Genomic DNA, 20,769 nt, shown 5'->3' with positions numbered 1-20,769 from the left:
AGGTTTTAGAAAAGCAGGGGAGTAAAAGTAAAATGTTAATCATCCTGAGCACCGAGTATAAGCAGATCACATACATTATCATAATCACTCAGTACCACACTTGCTAAGTTGTTTTTTCCTGAAGGTTTTTTTTTTTAATTTCACCAACAACCAATTCTCCAGTGGGCTGCCCTACTCAGGCAGGAGAGTAAGATGTGAAATTTCACTGGCAAGTGGCATGGGGAAACTGAGACAAAGAGCGGAACAAACTGGCTGAGCAATTACAGCCAGATGCAGAAGGTCACCTTGCTAGAGATAACATCGAGGCCCCACTTGTGTTTCAGCTCCAGGCCCAGAACAGCAGCAAAACTAGGCTGATGACACCAGGACCAGCAGCAATGACAAATAATCCCCTGCTCTGGCGTTGACCAATCGGTAGAGACCATGACCGTAAAAGGGCACACCTAGAAATATGATGAATATTGTGCTGAAACCGGCCCCTGAGACCTCTGTAAAATCCCCACCTGCTAGAGAGAGAAAACCCTCAAGAAAACCCAGCATGTGCTGTTCTTCTGGGGAGCGCACCCACTCCATTTCCCTCCCTCTCGCTTCCCCATTTCCTCCCACAGCCACTCATCTCCTAAGCTCTAAGTGTCCCTTGAGACTTGCATCCAGAAGAGTGATGGGCAGTGGCAGCTCATGCCAGGCTAACCCCTGAAACTGTCTCCAAGAACCTCTTTTCTTTGACTTCCCATTGAGGTAAAGCACCCCAGCTTATATCTTTTCTCTTGCTTCTTCTCTCCTGAGCTTTAATTAATGTGTGCTCAGAGTCATCTGGACTCACGTTGTGGAATCTTTCCTGCACAAAGTCAAGAACCCACACACCACCGGCTGGCCCTGGGCAGGTTTCTCAGGGCCAGGTCCCCTGTCTGGTCACATCTGGTGACCCAGAGTTGAGCGTTTCTTTTCTGAGCTAATGCAGCCTGGCTGGTTCACTCGCAGTTGCTCGGACTCTCCTGTCATGGCACAGAGAGGTGGGAACCCGAGAGGAATGCCCCAAGAACCCCTTTACTTACCAATACTTGTTCTAAGTACCAGCAGGGGCCCATTATGCCCCTATTGGCTCCTTGCTTTGCATCCAATTAACTTGGGTGACTGTTTTTTAAAATTCTGGACCCCTGTATTTTAAGGTAAAAGACTGACCTTTCTTCCTTGTTTTTAAAAAAAATTCTCAAGATAAAGCTAAAGGTTAAGGATTGAAAAAACTTAGGCTAAGGCAGGAAGCCTTTACTTGCAAGCACTTACAAAAAATGGGAAGATTTAACGAAAGTGCTATCAACTACACATGGCCAAAATGTAGCTCTTTGATGCCTAAATCAATCTTTGCATGCAACATTTACAAATCCAGCTCTAAAATTCAACGGATTGAATGGTATACTTACCTTAATTGGAAATTAGAAGCTCCTAGGAGGAGCAAGGGTCAATGATATACTCAGCATAGAAAACCAGAAAAACTGGTCTCAGACAAAGGGGAACTAGCTTTTGCATATGTGTGTTTCCTGTGTTTCCTGGTGCTGGACATGGTGGTGCTGCTGATTATTTTTTTAGGTGTTGGGAAGGCTGGGCTTCACCACTTTGTGTTACCGGTTTGGCTTTGCCTCGAGGGTTCTGCTGCACCATCTGTTCTCTGCTGTGTGAACTTTGTGGAGGATTTTCCCTTCTCCGTCTGCTCTCCATGTGGACCTGGTGCCAGACTCTGGTTGTACATTGTGGAAGATCTTTCTGCCCACCGGGAGGATTAAGTTCTGAGGGCAGAAGACACAGTTGCCTTTTGAAGTGTGTGAATAAGCATATAAAAGGTATGATTTTTTGAAAAATAAATCACGCTTAATGGAATGACGTAGCTTCCTGATGAAGCAAACTTTGTGTGTGATTCAGCTTCCCAGTTTGTTGAGCTTAATGTGTAATTCACTTTCTCCCTCCCTTTACTAATCACTGGCAGATTAACAACACTAAAACAGAATTAAGAAAGGTACCTAAAGGTTTCCCTGAATTTCTCTAATTAATCTACCTACTGGTTTGTGGAAACAAAACAACAGATTTACTAAATAGGGTTTGAAACCAGAAAAGTCGGCGTTCATCCTGCCTGTCACTACCAGACCCAACAAGCAGAGACAGGGTTTGAATCTTTATGGGCGCTTTATTCAGATGGCCGGCGATCTGAGAAGACGGCGGGTTATGTACCCTAACAGACCGTCTTACATATCCTTTCATATAAGCCTTTTCATAAGGAGGAATAAGTGTAGGTAAGGGATTTGGAATTCAAGGGGGAAAAAAATGTATCTGAAATTCAGGAAAGAGATTAATCGCAGAGAAGCTGCAGTCTGGCAGTTTCCCTAACATCCTTGCATCCATTGACTGGTGATTTTCTATCTGGGTGCTGTGCCCCGTGTCCTGAGCGATTCTCTTTATCTATGTCCCTCGAAGCAGGATGTCTCCCTAGAACACAATGGTTCAGACGCTATCTTGATTGCTTATGGTCTTTTCTGGAGCACAAAGGTGTGATTGTTTGTGGTCTCCCGGAGTCAGGGTGGGCTGCACCTTTAGTTCCTGAAACAACAGCTTTTTACGTGTATTAACTACTAGGCTTATTAACTATTACCTAAAACTAAAATTTTCCAACTTGAGTTTCTCCATCATCCTTACTAATAGTTTAGCCAGATTTGAAATAAACAAAAAAGGGAAAATTCCTGAGGCCCTTGTAGATACTGGGGCCACTTTATCTGTTCTTAACCATTCCCAACAAAGTTGCCTTTTCTCTCAGAACATGGTAGAGGTGTCTGATCAACCAGTGACTATTTTGAAATGAGGACTTGTCCCCTCCAACCGGGGCATGCTACAAGGCAACATGCACTTTTATCGGTCAAATCAGCCCCAATTCACCTGATTGAAAGAGATTTTCTTGAAATCCATGATGCCTACATAGCTTGTTTCAAGAACAGTGAAATGTATTTAGATCTAAATGAATCAAATACTGAGCCAATTTGGAAAATAATAACTAAAAAAAATTTTACAAGAGGAAAATAATCTTGAGACTAAACATTTATTGCAGGACATTCCAAAGAAACTGTGGGCCTTTTCCATTTCAGATATTGGCACAATTGAGTCAGCCACTTCTATTAAAACAACTATTGATAATACTTTGCTTCTGCCTAATATTCATCAATGTCCTTTAACACCCCATGCAGTAGCTGGCATTATGCTCATTATACAAGATTACTTAAAATGGGGACTTATGATTTCATGGATAAGCCCCCATAATTCTCTCTTTTTTTCCAGTAAAAAAAGAAAACAAATGGAAGGGGATGGAGATTTGCATGGAATCTCAGAGCTATAAACAAGAGAGTTATTCCCAGTCATCCTGTGGTGCTAAGTCCACATAGTGCCTCATCAACAGCCATTCTTGTGGACGTCCAATATTTTTCAGTAATAGGTTTATGTAGTGCCTTTTTCAGCATTTCAGGAAAGAGAGACAGTAAGTATCTCTTTGCCTTCACCTGGGAAGATCACCAATGTACTTGGACTAAAACACTACAGGGATATACAGACTCCCGTCCATTTTTAGCAGTCCCTTACTGGTTTTCATAGTGATGGTCAGCATAAATGCTGGCGTTTCTGATTTCACTAAGAGCGTGTTTTTTATAGACACAAAGGCATTGGTGTCAGCATAGTAGGAGGCCACTAAGTGCCCACTGTCGGGCACTTAGGGTGTCCCAGGGTTGGGTCTTTACCCCTTGTACAGTCAAGAGTGAGGACAGGGGCCTGCTAACAGCAAGGGTCAAACCCCCTTTCATTCTTGAAAATCACAGCTTTCTGCATTCCCACCTTAGGAGTGACATCTCCGGGGTCATGACAACAGCCCGTGTCCTTCCACTTTTCACTGAGACCTGAGCAGACACTCTGGATCCTCCAACCCAAGCAGAATTACTACCAGGGGAGGAGGGAGCACACTCTGACCTTAAAGGAATTAGGGGATGACTTCTTATCCCCAAGATGCCTGGTCTCTGGGACACCTGCTGGTGACCCCTGAAGACATCTGACCTGCATGTGGCGTCCTGAGGAACAAATAAAACTTCAAGTGCAGGAGGGCACAGGGGGACCCAGGCTCTGTGGGTTTCTGTCTCAGAGTGGCTGGGTGTCCCATGGGGGCCTCCCCAGTCCTAACAGAGGAACCCACAGGGTCCCCTTGTGAGTCTCCATGTGCTCCAGGTCCTGGGCTCTGTGGGGATCCTAGAGCAGATGACAGACAGGGACACAGATGACTTGGATGCAACACCCCAATCCTGTGATGGGGGGACACACGGAATTTTTGGGAGCAGCTTTTTAGACCTGAACCCTTCATTTAAAGCCTCAGGAGAACCCTCGCCAGGCCTTTCCTTTGACACCTTGGAGATGAGGAACTCCACCTGAAACAGCACATCCCCTGGCTGCAGCGGGCTGAGGGGACGGGTTCCTGGACCTGGACACCCCAGGCTTGTCCTTTTAAACACAGTGTGTGTGTGTGTGTGTGTGTGTGTGTGTGTGTGTTAAGAGGCCTCAGCAGTTCCCAGGAAACCGAAATATAGAGAAACAGTAAACTGTAAGTAAGGGATGGGGGTGGCAGGACTGAGGGGAGGAAAAAGGTGAGACACAAATCCTGCTCCTGGCCCGTATGACCTGGGTAGTGACCTTGCTCTAGGGGACAATAAGGGCATATAAAGGACAAAGAGCAGATTTCACCGCTGCAGCCAAAGGTGTCCGTGAGCCTTGCTGGACCTCAAGGTCTTTTTGAAAAGGGAGAGGCAGAAGACTGCAGGCGCCATGGAGTTTCCCGCAGCGCAGAACCTCAGAGAACTTGCTCCCTGGCAAGGGATACTGCTGGCTGGTAAGGAGGGGACCGTGTGTGGGGCGGAGAGAAGAATGGGAGACAGAGGCTGGCTGGGATCTAATGGGGAGACCAGGACTCTGAAGGGAGAGGGAGGGCTTCTGTTGGGACCTGAGGGGAAAGGACAGGGGAGCAGAGCAGGATGGGGGAGGAGGCTCAGCAACAGGAAAATCTCACCATCTGAAACTGGTGAGGGGAAGAAAAGCCTTGACTGCTGTTCATTTTTCAGTTATCACTCACTGAGTACTGAATTGTGAAAACGGATGATAATGATAACGATTCATGTCAGGTGACACCAGAAAAATCCTTAACAAGGCATGAGACATTGTCCTTACCACCAACCTCAGAATTGAGCACAGGTACCCCAAGAAGTGCAGGACCCTTTTCATTCATCCACAGGTACTTGCAGCCTGTTTGGGCACTGGGTTACAACAGGATCAGACAAGCCCCTGCCTGCATGGAGCTCACGTTCTGTGGATAAACAAGAAAAAATCTAGATGTGACGTCAGGTACCCACAATTTCCATGGAAGGACAGAGCAGGGACAGGTCAGAAAGTGTAAACACGTGCTCTTTAGAGGAGGTGTTCAGCAAAGGTGTTTCACAAAGATGCCTGAGTGTCAGCAAAGATCTGAGGGCGGTGATGGTGTAAGCCGGGCAGACCCCTGAGAACAGCACTAAAAACAGAAGAAATAACAGGTTCAGCCATGACCAGTGGGGCTCAGTTGGTGGGGCATCATCCCCCAGAGAGAAGAGTCATAGGTTCAGTCCCAGGTCAGGAAGTGTTTGAGAGGCAACTGATAGATGTTTCCCTCTCGTATTGATGCTTCTAGTCCTCTCTTCTTCCCTCCGTTACCTTCTGTCTCAACATAAATTTAAAAAATAAAAAAATGAGCGGTTCAGAAGTGCTGACATAATGGTGGCCATATTGCTGACCTTGACTACAGGACACACACACAGACCAAACGGGAGGGAGCAGGAGAAATACTCAGGACCCAGGGCCTCATCTCTCCAACCCCATGCATAGATTTAAATAATGACCAATTTCTCTCTTCCTTCCTAGTCTCACTCTTAATTTTCTGGAGCCCGCCCTCCACTTCCCAGCTCACTATTGTGTCAACCAATGCTCCTGAAGGGAAGGATGTGATTCTGAATATCCTCAATAAGCCTGACAATACTAGAGCCTTTATGTGGTACAGGGGAGTAGGGGAGAACTCCAGTTGTCTTATTGCATTCACTGTAATGCACCTAAGAACATATGAAAATGGGCCTGCATACACTGGTCGAGAGAAAGTAAACTTCGATGGATCCTTGCTGTTAGAGGAAGTCACCCTCAATGACACAGGAGACTTCACCATAGTTGCCTTCCCTCAAGAAGGAAAAGTTGAAACAGGATTCGGACGGCTTCATGTATACCGTGAGTATTGCCCTCTGACTTCTGGGTGTTGGGTGGGGTGAACTCTGCTTCACACACACAACTGACAGCCCGTGACTCAGCCTTCATCCCCTCTGCGTTGTGTCCTAGATTGAATTTGGGTATTTAGTGCAGGCCACACACAGTTAAGACAAATTAATTAAGATCAGAGTTCTTTTCCAAATTCTAGCCCTGGAAACAATCGCTGCAGACAAAAGGACCAGTCTGATGACAGTAACAGTAGAGGGAGACCAGTCCCAGTCCAGGGCCCTGGGATGCACTCCATGACCATGACCCTCAGAAAGACGCTGAAGGGCTCGGTCAGGACCTGACATGATGAGCTTCCTGGGTTCCTCAAAGAGAAGCTCTGCTTGAGCAGCTCCTCCCTGGACTCCTGTCTAGGGCTCCTGAGGGCTTTTAAATCTGGAGACCTTTGGGAGCATGAGTCAGGTTGGGTTTGTACTCCTGCGAAGGGCTGACTTGGAGCAATGGTTTCTCGGTTACCCAAGTCAAGTCTCTTGAGCTGGTTACTAGCCTGGGCTGAGCCCCAGGAGCTATGAGAAGCGACCCCCCAAAACTGAAATTATCTTCTGGAGTGCAGGCCCTTTGTAGGACAGGCTTCCCTCGTTAGGTGAGTATTCTAGGAACCACCTGTATCAGTGCACCATATGGCATTGTTGTGAGAGGCTGCGTTAGGCTTCAGTTAATTTTTTTGAAGCTTCTTTCAATGCGTTTGCCCATTTGATGATGGATGAGTCACAAGTACATCTGCCCACACTGCACTGAGTGTTCAGCAGTTTTTGACCAAAAATGACACGACCCTCCCCCATGCCTCACCTTCCCTGTTCACTTGATCTCACCCTGAGTGACTTTCTCTTTTTGTTTCCCTGGGTGAAAAAAAGTCCTCCAAGGGAAACGTTTTGCCAGTGTGGAAGAGGTGAAACAAAAAAATGGCCCAAGCACTAAAAGGCATTAAAATTGATGAGCTCATAAACTGTTTTGAACAGTGGAAATAATGTCTCAATAGGTATATTGAATTATATGGAGAGTACTTTGAAGGTGACTGAAGTTTAAGCATGTAAAAATAAACACACAATTTTAAAGAAATAAATCCCCTTTTTTGCGGTCTCCTCCCATCATCTGAGCCTGGGCATGGAGAGCGCAGTTAGACAAGGTTCCTGGATCATCAGCCAACCACTCTGGGGGACTTGGGAAACTCTAGAGGAAGGCCAGCGTCCCCAGCGAGAAACAGAGGAGAGAAGATGCTCCTGGCAGCTCCTTGTCCACCAGGGATCAGCCCAGGGGATTTGCTCTGGGAGTTGATCAGTAACAGGTGCCTCTTATTTAGCAGCTCTTCTATCCCAAGATTTGGGTCAGGTACTGTAAATATTTTACAGTTAGTACACTGACTACCTGGCAGCCAAGTATTTAATCTTCTTCAGTGAGGGGGAGATACAGTCAGTAAAGCAGTCACTCAGACTACGAGCAGCTGATCAGTCGCTCGGTTTGACTTCCGCTGTAGCCTTGTCCTCCCCTCCACCCCAGGAGCCTTATTAAATATCTGTGGATCCCTAAACCAACCATTGGTTCAGATATTTTCTTTTTATGTGTTTTCAGCACAGAAAGATAGATTCTGATTTTGAAAGTGACAGCAAGTAAAGACTTAATCTGTTTTTACTCCCGAACCAAAGAACCTGCAGTAACAATCAGAGTCCGTGCTGGGAACGCCCAGGCCTCCCCCTCAGGGGGCCGGTCCAACCTCCCTGCCCTGGACTTGAAATCCCTTCTTTGCTTCCCGATGTGCTGGTGTCACTCCCACTGGGTATGAAGGGAAGGATTTTGCCTTCTCACTCCCCACTCCACACCTGCAGCCAGCTCAGGGACCAATGTGTAACACTAAGTTGATTTTGATGAATGAGGAAAAAAATAAATGGTGATTGAAGGAAGGAGGGAAAGAAGGAAGGAAGGAAGGAAGGAAGGACGGAAGGAAGGAAGGAAGGAAGGAAGGAAGGAAGGAAGGAAGGAAGGAAGGAAGGATCCATAATCTTTTCAAAGTCTGGAACCTGGATGCAGAGTCCTTGGAATTCTGGTCACATGAGTCAGGCTTCCTCTCCCTCCAGGGGCTGAGACTCATATCTCAAAGAACCATTTTGCTGCTCTTTAGAAAAATATTTCTTCCTGCAATTGGTCTTAGGCCCTGGGGTATTAATAGTAATGTTCACAAATGGAAGAATTTTAAGTGCTTTCTAAATTTCTACCTCATAACCACCAAACTCAAATGGTCCACAAAGGGCAAGAATTTTAGAAACTTTAGGTCCTCCTGGTGCCGCTCCTCACCCCTCTGCACTTGCCCACGCCCTCACCTGCCCTCAGCATGATTTTCCCAAGGGCAGAGCTCAGGGTTCTGCTGCCACAGTCAGCTCCTGCCTGTCCTCTTCACTCTTTTCTAGCTCATTCCTTCGACTCTGCTCTATCATTTAGTGACTCACTGGCTCATGTCAGTCACTCTCAGCTGAAAAGTCCTGACCTTCCTCTTGGCCGAGGGGCCTGAGTCATTAATTGGCCACTGGCTTGCCCCTAGTCCCATGTGTTATTTGTACTTGAACCCCAGTCTCTGGGATGCCCTGGGAAATGGTGCCTCTTAGAAACTCACCTCAGCTGGGTGATGGAGGGCTGTGCAGCTGGGAGGAAAGGCTTCTGTTTGGCCAGGTTTGGCAGGCAACATGTTCAACCCTGCGAGTGTTCTAATTTTAGCGACGTGGAGCATATTTTTATGTGCTTATCGGCCATTTGTATTTTTTCTCTGAAGAAATGTGTATTCAAGTAATTTGCCCATTTTTAATTAGGTTATTTGCTTTTCTTGTTGCTGTGGAATTGTAGGAGTTCTTTGTATATTCTGGATAGTAACCCTCATCCTCATCCTACATATGATTTGCAAATCCATTGAGTAGTCCTGGTTCTTTGTCAAAAGCATTGATTGTGTCTTTTGGTGAACAGGACTTTTTATGCCAGAGTCACCTTAAGTTGGTCACTTAATCTATGTAGTGAGCTTTGAAGTTACAAAATGTGAGATTTCAGTCGATTTTTCAAAAGTCATCTTAACCACATAGGGGTTCTTTGAAGTTCCACATTAATTCTAGAATAAATTTTTCTATTTCTGCACAAAATCATAGGGATTTTGATAAAGATTGTGTCACATATGTAGATAATTGTTGGCCTTTCAATCCATGAACATGGGTAACTGCCATTTATTTGTTTCTTCTTTACTTTTCAAAATAAATATTTGGTGATTTTTAGTGTATAAATATTTCACCTCCTTGGTTAAGTTTGTTTCTAAATATTCCATTTTTTTCTGATGCTATTGTAAATGAATCTGTTTTCTTAACTACATTTTGAATTTATTAATTATTGTTGCAGAAAAATTGAAATGATGCTGAGTGTTGATTTTGTCTCCTGCAGCTTTGCTTTATTTTTTAGTTCTAACAGGTTTTTATATGTGTAGGGGGCAGAATCTTTGTGGTTTATTACATATAAGATTCTGTTGTCTTTTAAGAGATAATGATTTTTTCTCCTTTCCAATTTGGATACCTCTTATTTCATCTTCTTGCCTAATTGTCTGGCCAGGAATTTCACTACTATGCTGAATAAGTGGGGAAAACTGCATCTTTGTATTGCACAATCTTAGTAACATCTTTGGTCTTTCTCCATGGAGTATTGTGTTAGCTGTGAGCTTTCAGGTATGGCTTTTCCAGGCTGAGTAGCGTCCTTTTATTCCTACAGTCCCTGTCTTTTGTTAAAACCATAAGTATATCCTTCTGGAGATTTAATACACCATGATATTCAATCTGTAGGCAGGAAGTATAGTTATGTTCAGAATGAGAAATCCATTAGGTGGAACTTCTCCAGGTACAAAGTATGAAGACTGGGTTGGGCCATCTTTATTGTCCAATGAATTATTTAATAAGAGGTAAGTGCGTTCCATCTTACTGTAAAGTTTCCTTGGCCCCAGAGATAGGTGGTAAGTCTGCTTTCCCCAACATACACGGACATTTACATAAGAAGGGGGAGTTGATATGTTTTGAAGACAAAGAAAGTTCTAGGAAAAGATCAACAAAACTCACGAGAAGAAAATTCCACATGATGGGGAGGTTATAGGACACATGGACTGGGAAGGGGTTTCCTGTGCTGATACTGCAGAGATGTCTGTGGGAACCAGTCCGAGGTCACCAGGAGGGATCTGGGATCAGAGAAGAGGTGCAGCCCTTTCCTTACACATTGTCACCTGAACAAAGAAAATCATCCTTTTGCGGAGGTCAGGATCACCCTCTTGGGACGTTTACAGAGCTCATTGTGGATCGTGAGTGGCTGAGATCTTTGAGGAAGCAGCATGGCCCAGGGTCCCAAGCCCACTCCCAATAATTTACATCTTTTATTTCTCCACAGAGACTGTGAGAAAGCCCATTCTTTTAGCTACAAAAACCAGAGCCAGAGAAAATATGGACTTTGTGATCTTGACCTGCGGCACAGATGCGACCTCCATTGAGTGGTTTTTTAATGGCAGGAGACTGGCACTCAGAAAGACAATGGAGCTGGCCGAACACAACACAGCGCTCATCATTGACCCTGTCAGGAGGGAGGATGAGGGTTTTTACCACTGTGAAGTCTTCAATGCTTTTAGTTTCTATAAAAGTGACCCCCTCATTCTTTATGTAGTACAGGAGTGACCCTTTTTTCCTCCTCCATGTCATTAAACTCTGTATACAATTTTGAACCCTTTTAATAAATTTACTGTGAATGTGTGAAGTCCTTATAAGACTTGCATGGAGTCAATAAATGCTCAAAAATGTGATATGACATCGTCATTATTGTTGATTTAAAGTCACATTCCACACCAGATCCCACCTCTGGCTGGTTTCAGTTGCACCATCTCCACAGTGCAGGTGACACCGCTGAGAACTCAGAGGATGGGCAGTGGCCATGGGATGACCAGTGGGAGCATGTGGTGAGCTTGCAGGGATCCAGTATTGTCCCTTCTCCAGGGGGATGTGTGGGTTGCACCTGCACTCTGACATCAAGAACAAAAATAGACGGAAAAACCCACATGCAGTTGGTAACACTGAGACGAAATGCGCCTGACACCAAGCAATCTGCCCATACTGTCCTGCTCTGAGGTGGGAGAAGAAGGAATCAGAGAGCATAAGTCTCAAGCTGAGACCCTGGGACAAGGTGCAACCAGAGTGAAGGGGAAGTATCAAAGCAGATTCTACTCCTATCTCAAGACCCTAGTCCACCTCAACTCTTTGGCACTTCCAGAAGGGCAATGTATGAATCTAGGACACGAGTCTTCTGTAGGGACAGGGATCCCCTGGACTGAGACTCAGCAATAGAGGGGCTCATACAGGACAAAATCTCTCTAACATGAGGTTCCACCATCATTAGAGAAAGATGCACTCAGGCACACCTGGTTATGTGGGACAGCAGTCCAGGCTGTGTTGTGCCAGAATTGCATCCCACATCCTCCATGCCTGTACCAGCCCCTAAATATTTAGCCCTCCTGGGCCAGTAACCCCCAATCCCCAGCCTCCAGGTAATGGCTTTCACCCCACTAAGCCACAGGAATTCCTGGACACCCAGATGTCCCTGCAGAGGGTGTCCAGAGGTTGGCCGTGTAGGGCCTGACCTTGCTCTTTCCTTAAACCTCTCATGGCCCAGGAAGATCTTCTTTCAGGACATCCCTGACCCTAGGGGCTCAGGGAAATGTGCAACCCTGAACTTCTCTTGGAAGGAAGCTGCCCCTGCACGCTTCCTGACTCTGTGTGGATGGGGTCCTCAAACTATGTGACCTCAGGAACTCTTTACACTATTAAAATTATTAAGGACCCCAAAACTTTTAGTTATGCAGATAATATGTATTAGTATTCATTATATTAGGAGTTTCACTTGTGAAATCACAGGTGAATTTTACCAAATATTCTAAGAGCATCAATCTTTCTCAAACTATCCCAAAAGATTCAAGAAGAGGGAAGATTCCCAAACTCTTTTTCATGAGACCAGTATTACCCTAATTCCAAAACCAGGTAAAGACACAAGAAAGAAAGAAAACCACTGGCCAATACCACTGATGAACATAGATGCTAAAATCCTTAGCAAAATATTAGTAAACTGGATCCAGCAATACATGAAAAAGATCAATACATAAAAAGATCATGATAAAGTGGGTTTTATTCCAGGGATGCAAGGATGGTACAATATTTGCAAATCGATAAATGTAAAACATCACATAAACAAAGTGAGAGACAAAACCACGACCATATCAATAGATCGTGGAATGCATTTGATAAAATCCAGCACCGATTTATGATAAAACACTCAACAAAGTAGGAATAGAGGGAGCATACCTCAATATAATAAGGGCCATATATGAAAAACCTATTGCCAACATCATATTCAATGAGCAAAAACTAAAAGCATTTCCCTTAAGATCAGGAACAAAACAAGTGTGTCCGCCACTCTTATTCAACGTAGTACTGGAAGTTCTAGCCATAGTGATCAGCCAAGAAGAAGAAATAAAAGCCATCCAAAATGAAAAGGAGGAAGTAAAACAGTCAACAGACATGATAGCGTACATACTTCACCAAAAAACGACTTGACTAGATAAGTGAATTTGGCAAAGAAGTGGGATACAAAGTCAATATTCAGCAATTGATGGAATTTTTGTATACCACAATGAACTATCAGAAAGAGAAACTAAAAAAAACTTCTATTTACTCTAGCAACAACAACAACAACAAAATAAGTACCTAGGAATAAATTTAACCAAGGAGATAAAAGACCTGTACTCAGAAAACTATTGAACACTCAAGAAAGAAACTGAAGAAGATACAAATAAATGGAAGGATATACCATGTTCATGGATTGGAAGAATTAATATCATTAAAATGTCCATACTTCCTAAAGCAATTATAGATTCAATGCAATTCCTATGATATCATATCAATAGCATATTTCAAGATCTAGACCAAATACCCCAAAAGTGTATATGGAACCAAAAATGACCCTGAATAGCCTCAAAAATCTTGAGAGAGAAGAACATAGAGGGATCACAATACCTAATATCAAACTACACGACAAGGCCACAGTAATCAAAACAGTCTGGTACCACTATAAGAATAGACACATAGACCAATGGAATGGAATGGAGGGCCCAGAAATGAACCCATGCCTCTATGGCTGGTCAATTAATATTTGTCAAAGGGGCACAGGCATGCAACGGAATAAAGACAATCTCTTCAATAAATGGTGTTGGGAGAACTGGAAGGGTACAAGGAAAAAAAATGAAGCTAGACTACTAAGTTACAACACCAGAATAAACCCAAAATGGATGAAAGACTTAAATATAGGTTGTGGTACCATGAAAACCCTAGTGGAAAATGCAGGCAGTAAAATTTCAGATATCTCATGTAGCAATATTTTTGCTGATATATCTCCTATGGCAAGGGAAATAAAGGAAAAAAAATAAACAAATTGGACTTCATCAAACTAAAAAGCTTTTGCATGGTAAATAATCCATCATCAAAATGAAAAGAGTATCAACTGTATGGGAGAGCATATTTGCCAATGATACATCAGACAAGGGTTTAATCTCCAAAATAGATAAAGAACTCATATGACTCAACACCAGGAAGACAAACAATCCAATTAAAAAATGGCAAAGGACCTGAACAGACACTTCTCCAAGGAGGACATACAGATGGCCCACAGACATATGAAAAGATGCTCAGCATCACTCACCATCAGAGGGATGCAAATTAAAACCACAATGGGATATGACTTCACAGCTGCCAAAATGGTCATCATTAAAAAGTCAACAAACAACAATGCTGGCAAGGTTGTGGAGAAAAGTAAATCCTAGTGCACTGTTGGTGGGAATGCAGACTGGTTCGGCCACTATGGAAAACAGTATTAAATTTTTTCAAAAAATTAAAAAAAATGGAACTACCTTTTGACCCAGTGATTCCACGGCTGGGAATATACACTAAGGATCCCGAAACACCAGTTCCGAAAAACCTCTGCACCCCGATGTTCACAGCAGCACAATTTACAATAGCCTAGATTTGGAAACAGCCTAAGTGCCCATCAGTAGATAAGTGGATTAAAAAACTGTGGTAAATTTACACAATGGAATACTACCGCAGCAGAAAGAAAGGATTTCTACCTTTTGCAACAGTAGGGATGGAACTGGAGACTCTTACGCTAAGTGAAATAAACCAGGCGGTGAAAGACAAATACCATATGATGTCACATATAAGAATAATCTAATGAACAAAATCAATGAGCAAAATAGAACCAGAGGCATAGAATCAGGGAATAGGCTGACAGTGGTAAGAGAGGAGGAGGGTGATGGGGACTGCTTGAAAGAGGGTGGAGGGATTAGTCAAAGAACATGTACGAAGGACCCATGGACGTGGACAACAGTATGGGGATTGACTATGGAAGTGGGGGGCAGGTGGGCAGAGGGTGGTGAAGGGAGGAAATTTGGGACAACTGTAACAGCATAAACAGTATAAAAAAGATTCATACTCTAAAAAATAAAATAAATAATTACTTTTAATTATGAGAAATATTTACAATTTTTCTCCACTGTGCCAGTAACACCCTTCACACTGTTTTGTTTGTGATCAGGGAGACCACGCGGGTCACATGCTGACTTCTCTGGCTCACTTGTCTTTGTGGCTGTCTTCAGTGCAGGAGGGTCCCCAGCTTTTTGTTTCCGGGGGGAGTCACATTTCACTTAAAAAAAATATATTTACTGATTATGCTATTACAGTTGTCTCATTCCCCCCCACCCTCACTCCACTCCATCCTGCCCACCCCCGCCCTCCCACATTCCCCCCTATAGTTCGTGTCCATGGGTCATACTTATAAGTTCTTTGGCTTCTACATTTCCTACACTATTCTTACCCTCTCCCTGTCTATTTTCCACCTATCATCTGTGCTACTTATTCTCTGTACCTTTACCCCCCTCTCCCCCTTCCACTCCCCTGTTGATAACCCTCCATGTGATCTCCATTTCTGTGGTTCTGTTCCTGTTCTAGTTGTTTGCTTAGTTTGCTTTTGTTTTTGTTTTAGGTGTGATTTTTAATAACTGTGAATTTGCTGTCATTTTTACTGTTCATATTTTTGATCTTCTTTTTCTTAGGTAAGTCCCTTTAACATTTCATATAATAAGGGCTTGGTGATGATGAACTCCTTTAATTTGACCTTATCTGAGAAGCACTTTATCTTCCCTTTCATTCTAAATGATAGCTTTGCTGGATAGAGCAATCTTGGATGTAGGTCCTTGCCTTTCATGACTTGGAATACTTCTTGCCAGCCCCTTCTTGCCTGTAAGGTCTCTTTGGAGAAATCAGCTGACAGTCTCATGGGACCTCCTTTGTAGGTAACTGTGTTCTTTTCTCTTTCTGCTTCTAAGATTCTCTCCTTCTGTGTAATCTTGGGTAATGTAATTATGGTGTGCCTTGGTGTGTTCCTCCTTGGGTCCAGCTTCTTTGGGACTCTCTGAGCTTCCTGGACTTCCTGGAAGTCTATTTCCTTTGCCAGATCGGGGAAGTTCTCCTTCATTATTTGTTCAAATAAGTTTTCAATTTTTTGTTCTTCCTCTTCTCCTTCTGGCACCCCTATAATTCAGATGTTGGAACGTTTAAAAATGTCCTGGAGGTTCCTAAGCCTCTCCTCATTTTTCCAAATTTTTGTTTCTTCATTCTTTTCTGGTTGGTTGTTTCCTTCTTCCTTCTGACCCACACCGTTGATTTGAGTCCCAGTTTCCTTCGCATCACTATTGGTTCCCTGTACATTTTCCTTTGTCTCTCTTAGCATAGCCTTCATTTTTTCATCTAGTTTTCGACCAAATTCAACCAATTCTGTGAGCTTCTTGATTACCAGTGTTTTGAACTGTGCATCTGATAGGTTGGCTATCTGTTCGCTGCTTAGTTGAATTATTTCTGGAGCTTTGAAGTGTTCTGTCATTTGGGCCATTTTTTTTTTTTTTTGGTCTTGGTGCTTCGGTTACTTAAAGGGGCAGAGCCTCAGGTGATCCCGGGGAGGGGCGGGGTAACACTGGTCACTGCGCTGTAACGCTGAGCTGTGACGCTGTACGTGGGGGAGGGGCCGAGAGGGAGTAATGGCGCCCGCTTCACACTCTGCCAGATTTCAGTCACTCCCTCCACTACCCACAATCAAATTGGGCCCCTCTGGTGCTGGTTCCCGAGTGGGTGGGCTTGTGCATGCTCTAGGCCCCTGTGGGTATCTCCAACAACCTCTCCTGTGAGGCCGGGAGTTTCTCCTGCTGCTGCCTCAAATCCCATGGGTGTTTTCACTCAGAGGTTTGAGGCTATATTTCGTCGCGCTGGAGCCCTGGGTTACGTGGTCTGCTTCGCTCCCCGCTGTTTGTCTGGTTTATCTATGCGTGAATGTGGGGCCACGGGGTCTGCTAGTGGTCAGACTGCCCGCCCCGTTTGTCCCACACTGCCAGTCTCGGTCCCGCCAAGGCAACATGAGTCCTCTCTGCCCTGGCTGCCCGTCTCCGCCCCTCCTACTGGTCTGGATGAATGTTTATTTTTTTATTTCCTTGGTGTCAGACTTCTTGTCGTTGGATTTTCTGTCAGTTCTGGTTGTGCGAGGAGGCGCAGTGTGTCTACCTACGCCTCCATCTTGGTTCTCCACATTTCACTTTTTAAATGCGGATTGTGTTCTTTGATGAACACAAGTTTTTCATTTTGACAAAAACCCCATTTATGTAATTTTTATTTTTCGCCTCTGTTCTTAATGTCATATTAAAAAAATTATTGCCAAATTCAATGTAATGCTTCCCCCTATATTTTTAAAAAAGTTTTATAGTTTTAGACCTAAAACTTACCTTTAGGATTCAATCCATTTTGACTTATTTTTTGTGTATGATACAAGGCAATAATCCACTTCATTTGTTTGCATGTGGATATTGCTATTCAACACCATGTGTTTTAAAAAAAAAACAAACAAAAAACTTGTCCTTTATTGAATAGTTTTGGCTCCTTTGTTGAAAAAACTTAATTGTGTTTTTTCACGAATGGCAGTTTTTGTGCCAGTGTCACAGTATTTCCGTTACTTTAGCTATGTCGTAAGGTTTGAAGGGAATAAGTGTAAGACCCCCAATTTCAGTATGTTTTTGAAATATCGTTGTAACCATCTGGTGGTTCACTGAAATTCTATGTGAATCCTAGAACAGATTTTTCTAGTCCTGAGCAAAAGTCACTGGGATTTTGATAAGGGTTGTTTCAAATAGGCAGCTCATCGGGAGTCTCCCAATCTGTGAATGTGGATGTCTTTCCATTTATTTGTTTCTTCTTTACTTTCTTTCAGAAACATTTGGTAGATTTCAGTGTATACATCTTACCCCTCCTAACTGAAGATTATTCCTGCACATTCTCTTCTTTCTGATGCTGTTGTACAATAATTGGAGCTGTTTCCTTAATTCAATTTTGTGATTGTTCATTGTTGTTGCAAATAAATAAAAATGATGCCGAGTGTTGACTTTGTCTTCTGCAACATCATTTTATTTGTTAGTTCTAACCGTTTTTCTTTGTGTGGGGAGCAGAGTCTTTAGAGTTTTCTACATATAAAATTTTGTTTTCTGTTAAAAGAGATAATGTTTCTTCTTTCTTTCCAATTTGAACACCTCTTATTTTATCTTCTTGCCTAACTGTTCTGGCCAAACTTCTAGCGCTATTTTGAATAAGTAGGAAAAACAGCATCTGTGTTTGTTCATGACCTTAGTACCATTTTTGGTGTTTGTCCATTAAGCCCTGTGTTAACTGTGGGTTTACATTAGCTGGTTTAGTCACCCAAATGAATCAGCCGAACTCATTTACTTCACTCAACTTTCCCACCGTCTGACCTTTGGGCATGCATGTCCTCTGCCTGGACCTGTCATCTCTGCCTCCGGGAGAGCTCTGAGCTGGCTTGGCTCATTCGTTATCAGATGTCTTTCTTCAGGAAGTTTGACCTGATTCTTCCATCTAGGCCAGAATCCCCCTTATGTGAGGTCATAATGTTTCACATTTCACCTTTTCATCCATAATCACATGTGTACTTTTTTTACTCACTTATCAACAAAAACCATCCAAGCGCTTACCATCTGCCTGACACTGATCCAAGCCCTGGGGACATGGCTGTGACAGAGAACAGACAGAATTCTAGTCTTCATGTTACAGAGCATGTGGGGGGTGGTTCACGATAAATTATTACAGAAAGGATTCCCCCCTTTCTATCTCTGGAGGTTCCCCCCGCCACACCTACTAGGTTCGAAATGCCCGCCGCCAGAGGAAAGACGTCTCTCAATGCCAGAGACTGGTGAAAAGGAAAGAAATTATTTATTTAAAAGTTACACAGACTTAGAGTAATGACTTAAGGTCTTCATTAAGATACTAAAGTCCTCTAGAATACCCACAGATGCACAGTCCTTCCCTCTCTCTCTGCCCAGTCCGGGATACCGTGTCTCAGGAAAAGAAGTAGAAGTCTGTGATTCAGGCTCCCGGCACCATCGGCTGTGTGGCTGCTGCAATCTCCAGTTAATCCAAAGCTGTGTGGCACCTTCTCATGGCCCACCAGTAAGAGTCCTTTCTCCCCGGCTCTGCTCTCCTGCTGCCTAAGCCGCGTGGCAAAAAGGAGTACCCCAATACCACATGGTCCTCTTTCCTTTCCTCCAAAACCGCATGGTCTTCTCTATTCACTTCGCCAAAGCTGCATGATCCTTTCCCTTCTTCCCCAAAACCTCGTGGTCCTCTCCCTTTATGGTTGCTGCACCTAGGTTTAAATCCCAGCACCCATCTTCCTTTGCAGCCCCATTTCCGACTCCTCCTGCAATCAGTTACACCTGCCAGCATTCCCTATTCTTCCAGCTTTACTGGGCTGCCATAGTAAGTCTGGGCAGGTGTGGCCCCATGGTATGGAGCCGATCATCTCCAAGTTCTCACGCAGGTTCTGTAACCAGGGGGAGTTGTTCCCAGTTACATCTTGGGTGGAATTCGCTCTCATTCCCCTGGCTCAAAGCAAGGCCACAGCTATTTAACATATCTATGAAACCAGTTAAAGGTTATAGATATGTTAAGTGACCGTGCCAGGGGTTAGCTGCAAAGCTGTTGCTACACAAAACAGCTCTGAATGGCCCTGTTCCATGTGTTCCTTCCCCCAGCTCAGGCTTGTGAGGGTGAGGACATCCTATATATATATTTTTTCTAATATTTCCTGGACGCCTTGGGTTCTGGACCCCATTACAAATCCCTTCTTGGGGCCCTCCTTGGCTGCACCCTGTTTCATTCATAGATGGGACAGGTGGTGGGGGGCTTGCCCAGTAAAGCTAACGGCAGCAACAACAATAATGTGTTATAGTACGTTAGAATGAAATCAGGCATGCTTAGGGTGGTTTTTTCCTTTCAATTTTAAGACATGGGGATATCAAGGAGAAGGTGAACTGATTGGAGCAGACAGAGCAGGAGATGAGAGGATATGACGTTGAAGAGGGAGGAGCCATCGGCCACAATTTTGGCCTTCCTCTGAGTGAACTGCGGGGGGTGGGGGGGGGCGGTGGCGGGCACTAGAGGGTTCAGAGAAGTGGAACTGAGTGATTTTTGTTCAGTGAAGGGGACCAAAGCTTTGCAACCCTGAAGTTCCTTTTTGGGGACATTGATCTGAAGCAGCTTATTAAAAAAAGAAAAGCTCAGAAAAATCTTTTAACCCTCCCCACTTATCTGCCAAGAGATTCCGAACAAAAATCTCGCTTTAGGAAGAGAATCAGGATGTTCACCTTAGGCTAATATATATACGTACGGCAAATAGAAGTGCTCCAGCAGGTACCCATTGGCTAGCTACCCGCTGAGCCCGTCTCTGTTGCCTAGACAGAATTCTGCCGTGTATGCTCTGCTCTTCCCAGCTCCCTAAACATCGCCCATTCTTCTAAAACCTAACACCCCGGTCTCCTTCATTTTTCTCTTTTGTTCAAAACGCCTTATGTAACCCACGTTGCCTCACTGTCTTTGGAATTTTTATGCTTATGTAAATTTTCCATGTCCATATATTGAAAACTTGATTTCCTTCTGCTAATCAGTCTCTGTTAATTTCATTATTAGCCCAGCTAGAAAAATCTTAGGAGGTGAGAGAAACAGTATTAATGTTTTTTATCACCCAGTTTGGTCAGGATCTGCGAGGCTGCTGGGCTGAGACCAGGGAGCCACTGGGGAGGCAAGAGCCGTCACCCAGGTGACCAGTGAGGGTGGTCGGACCAGCTTGGGAAGAAAAGAAGTTAATTTCTGTATTTTTTTTTTTCTGGGAACAGATCTGAAAGGATTTGCTGAAGAATTGGATGTGGGGTGTGAGCGAAAGAGAGAAGTTGGGCAAACGCAAAGAGATTTAGGAAGATAC

At 43.9% G+C, this 20,769-nt stretch overlaps 1 non-coding gene across 4 annotated transcripts; it reads left to right on the top strand.

Moving 5' to 3' along the window:
* The first annotated feature begins 1,532 nt into the window (after positions 1-1,532).
* LOC112312886 (uncharacterized) lies at positions 1,533-11,164 on the top strand. 4 transcript variants are annotated; one of them, XR_011650691.1, is made up of 4 exons: positions 1,533-1,838; positions 3,319-3,514; positions 4,388-6,318; positions 10,759-11,164. It is a non-coding gene; the product is annotated as an uncharacterized protein (transcript). The 4 variants fall into 4 exon arrangements; XR_006656728.3 differs by having other exon boundaries at positions 3,870-6,318; XR_006656729.3 differs by having other exon boundaries at positions 3,319-4,903; positions 5,303-6,318.
* The last annotated feature ends 9,605 nt before the right edge of the window (positions 11,165-20,769 follow it).

Source organism: Desmodus rotundus, chromosome 12, assembly GCF_022682495.2.
Source record: "Desmodus rotundus isolate HL8 chromosome 12, HLdesRot8A.1, whole genome shotgun sequence".
NCBI classification, from domain to species: Eukaryota; Metazoa; Chordata; class Mammalia; order Chiroptera; family Phyllostomidae; genus Desmodus; species Desmodus rotundus.
This window is presented reverse-complemented; position numbering and strand designations above follow the sequence as displayed.